Genomic DNA, 5,000 nt, shown 5'->3' on the forward strand with positions numbered 1-5,000 from the left:
TAGAGGGGTAGTGGATAATGTAGTGAGGTAGTAGTAATAATATATTAGTAATACTGCCAATATAGTAATATATATAGTATACTGTATGTTACTACAGTATATAGTAACATAGATATGGTTTGCTCCTATAGGCGTTCAGGGGGGGGGGAAGAGTTAATATCTTGTTAGATCTACAGTACATGCTGCCAACTAAACTGTCAACACACCATTTGTCCCCATGCACCCATTATCGACCTCTCTGCCCTAGTGCTACCACACTCAGCCTGGCTCTGTGTTGTGTTGTGCAAGGCTGTTCCATGGAGGTCCAACTGTCCAATCACACACACACACACACACACACACATTATGCTCACACACGTACACACAGGAAATCAGAAGAGGAACGTAAATAGATCTGCTGCCACGGTCTGCCTTGTAGTGTCAGAAGACTGGACTGAACACCAACACAGCAGTCAGAATGACGACTGCAGTGTGCGTGAGGGGATTTCTCCTGCTGGTTTTCATCGCCGGCGCCCACACAGATTACTACGCTGCCTTTGGATCTGCAGGAGGACGCGTTGTGCTTGAACCCTTTCGGAACCAACAGTGGGATCACTGCTCCGCGCTGTACAGAGTTATTTCGAAGCGGTATCTGCTGTTGGTCAACTGCTGTCTGCGCGACACACCAGCGCCAGAGGGGTACAACGTGGAGTGTACCGGTTACCACCGCAAAGATTTCGTAATGAGCAACCTCACCGCGTCCCAGAGTGGAGACTACTGGGCAGTGCAAGGGAGAGGCGACACAAGCGTCGAAGAGACAAGATTCCGTCTCACCGTCTGCGCAGAACGCGGAAAGCCGTCTTTCGAGAAGCTCGTTTACGACGAGGACGCCGTGCTGTGCAGGATGGACCCCGCGCTACACGAGACCAGCCTGCAGCTGTACCGATACCCCATGGGCGTCCTGCTCCTGGACACCGGGTCCTCGCTGGAGCCGCTCGAGAACCACCTGAGGGGCCGACTGCAGGTGGATCTCAACAACTCTCAGGTCACGCTGTCCGAGGTGACACAAATGGACTCCGGCCCTGGAAACGACGCTCATTACTACTGTGTTACATGGAAAGGAGCACGGTGCCAAAGTTATAGTCAAACGCGCCTTATCGCAATTCCCATAAAAGTGTTTGGTCATGAAGAGGAGAGTGTGACTTTTCCGTGCATTCTAAAAGGAGGGGCCCCCAGTGCAATGTGGTGGTACACTCCCAATGGGGAAGTCAGACTCAGCAGTAACAATCGGAGTGGTCAGTACATGCTCAACGGCAGCCAGACTGGGGACTACTCCCTCATCATTCCCTCTGTGTCACCACAACACTTTGGGATTTATGTATGTTATGGGGGCCGTCAGGCCCGTCACCTCATAAAGTATAGTAACCTCTATATTTGCACCACAGTCTCCTCCTTGGATGTGATGTTTTCTCACGGTGAAAGTGTGATTCTGGAACACAGTGTGGACTTGATTGCCTCTTTTAATGGGGTCCAGTGGTACCGTCAGAGAGTTCTACAACCACAGGTTCTGATTCTACAATTTAGACGATATCACAATAAATCTGTGGTCATGCCTGAGGATCTGAGGGACAGAGTGACAGTGTCCAGTTTCCACTCTAATTACTCTCTGGCCATATCCAACCTCACCGAAGAGGACAGTGGAGTGTACATGTGGAGAGTCTATGGACATACTGAGGGTCCTTTTCTCAGTGCTGAGGTTTGTTATGAAGGAACAATCACTCTGAAAATAATTCCTAAAAAAGTGTTTGCTCATGAAGGGGAGAATGTGAGTCTTTCTTGCCTTAGAAAAGGAGAGTTTCCCAGTGCAATGCTGTGGTCCACTCCCAATGGACATATCAGACTCAGCAGTACTGAGAGAGGTCAGTACATGCTCAATGGCAGCCAGACTGGGGACTACTCTCTCATCATTCCCTCTGTGTCACTACAACACTCTGGGGGGTATGAATGTAAGAGACATCACCTGATAAAGTCATTTCACCTCTATGTTTGCACCAAAGTCTCCCCCTTGGATGTGATGTTTTCTCACGGTGAAAGTGTGATTCTGGAATACAGTGCTGATTTGAATGGTTCTTGGTCTGTTGAAGGGGTCCAGTGGTACCGTCAGAAAGTTCTACAACCACAGGTTCTGATTCTAGAATTGAATCGATACAACAATAAATCTGTGCTCATGCCTGAGGATCTGAGGGACAGAGTGTCCAGTTTACACCCTAATTACTCTCTGACCATATCCAACCTCACAGAAGAGGACAGTGGAGTGTACATGTGGAGAGTTTTTGGACGGAACCCTGAGGAGAACGATGTTGGGGTTTGTTACGAGGGACGCATCCACCTCCGCGAAACACAGACAAATCAGTTGTAATGTGAGTGTTTATGAGTTAGCAGTGATGTGAATGTGTATGAATTACAGTAGCAGTGATGTGAATGTGTATGGGTTAGCAGTGATGTGAATGTCCATAATTTCTGGAACTTGGGAATAATAGCTCTGTTCTGATTGGACACACATCTCTCTCTCTCTCTCTCTTTCTTTCTCTCTCTCACACTCTTCTTTCTTTATGGTTTGTTTTTGTTTTAATGCAATTAATGTGTTATTGTTTTATCTGATTTGACATCTAACGTGTTTTTTAGTTAAGTTTACTTTCACTGTTCAACTGCCATCTAACTTGCTGTAGTGTATTTGATCAGCTGATTTTTTTTTGCATTTCAGGTTATATTGGTTACATCTAAGTGCATTGTTTACTGGTTAATAAATGGTTAATTCACCATCATTCTCTTTTCTTCATCACCAGTCTCTTCTCTTATGCCACACCACTACTGTGATACAGCTGATGAACTACTAATATTCAAGGTCAATTAATTAAAGAGTAACTTCACCCCATAACTCCACCCACTTCACATTTCTGAAAAAGGCTTTCAAAATGGGCAGGACGTTCTGAAATTTGGAAGGGAGTGCAGCCCTGCTGCAGCCAATCAACCATGGCGATTTCGTGTCAATCTGGGAATGAGTGCATGGCTTATCACAGGTAGGCTAATCAGGGCAGCAGGTGTTGGGGCGTTTCATTCTTAATTTGTAACGACCCGGTGACGTAGTGTTGGACGAGAAGTGCAGGACAACGTCAGCATTCCAATAGTATTTTGGACCAACATGCCATGGCATGTTTCAGCCTGTAGAGGGCGCGGAGAGCAATATCTCCAATACAAAATCATACGAAATGTTAGCCAAGAAATCTAGACGCCCCTAGCGGCAGCAAATGTCATTTGGCTGGTGGGGCAGTCTAGGCACGATCCATTGAGCCAGGGAGCTGAGAACCCCCACCACCAGCGGCCCAATCACAGCGTGTTTAGAGTCGGTGGGTGGGCTTAACATAATGGTGACTGACATGCGACCAGAAGTTGCGACGGTAACGCATCCTGTTATTTGAAAACAAGAAGATGATTCGTTTAGCGTTATCCTGTTGCGTGGAGAGGGAAGGTTACGCATCCTGCTACTTGAAAACAAGAAGATGATTTGTTTAGCGTTATCCTATTGCGGGGAGGGAATTTGAAAGACAACTGTTTATCCCACCCCTCCGATTGAGCCCTGTCTACGGTGAGTGTCCAGACCCTACATCTTGATGTGGGTCTGGCTCGTCAGGCTAACGAAATGTTACTTTTGTCAAGAAACGCGATTTTTGTCAATATTAACACTGGTAATAGTATAGTTCACCACTTAAGAGTATTGTCAATCAATCAACAGCTCAAAAAAAATATTTTAGGGTGCAGTTACCCTTTAATATTATAGAGTCAGATTAATCATATTATCTTGTAATATCTACTACTGCTTCACCATTCTGACTCTCTTAAACCTTCACAGCCAATGCAACGCCTTCTCTTGAGTATTAGTGTTGTGTTGGCAAGGTTTGAAAAAGGGCTTGAAAATGATGAAATAAAGTGCATCTGACCTAATAGTCCTCAGATGCAGAAATGAGTTAATCCTGTGAGAGATGGTCACTCAACTTATAGCTTTCCAAGCTTTCTAATTCACCTCACCTGGACAAAGACTGCAACAAACAAAAAAAGTGTACGCTTGGAAAGCTAGCTTGGAAGTTGAGCACGTAAAGAGGAGGGAAGGTGAGAAAGATAATAGTTAGGAGGTGTATGAGTGTGGGGGGGGATTGTGTACTGATGGGAGTTGGCATGGGGTGAGTGAAAGAGCAAATAACAGACTTCTGGTTAAAAAGTGTCATAGCTCAGTCTACAGTGCAACTGTTTTATTTTTTCATATGGTTTACATGATCACATAAGTAAACAGCAAGCCCACTAAAAAGGTACAAAACCATTTCATTGTTGTGTTCTCTGCATTCCCCAGTAGGTGGCGAGAGCGCGCTAGTCAGTGTAGCCCATAATATTCTGTTGGTGTACACATGGCCACCGTGTGAATGAGGCACTAATGATGTAGCCCATCACCTTATTTGGCTCATTTCCGTAGCCTTACACACTCTCTTCCGGTCACACTTACAGCAACTGAACAAAGACAGAATTATACAAAATAGGCTATACTTAAAAACACATCGTTTCAACACGGCATATTACATTCACGTATTCAAAAATAGGCCATTAGAAATTTACATTTATTAATTTGGCAGATGCTTTTATTCAAAATGCCTTGAAAAATGAGGGACAACATTCAAGGTCTAACACAGAGGAGACTTTAGCAATGTGGAATATTACAGTGCTGAAAATACAAACTACTTGTCAAGTACAAGTGTAAGAGACATTTAAATCTAAATATCTGATATTCGAAATATAATCCATTTTGATTGTCAGATGTGACCCTCCATAGCACAATACTATTTTGAGAAAATCCACACAAACAAACTTTCAGATTAAAATATTGAATTTCACGTTTTCACATAATGCGAAGGTATACAGTCTACAGTTTCATATTGTGAACTCATTTCACGGAAAAACATATGCTTTGACTG

This window comes from Sardina pilchardus, chromosome 1 (assembly GCF_963854185.1).
Source record: "Sardina pilchardus chromosome 1, fSarPil1.1, whole genome shotgun sequence".
NCBI lineage: Eukaryota > Metazoa > Chordata > Actinopteri > Clupeiformes > Clupeidae > Sardina > Sardina pilchardus.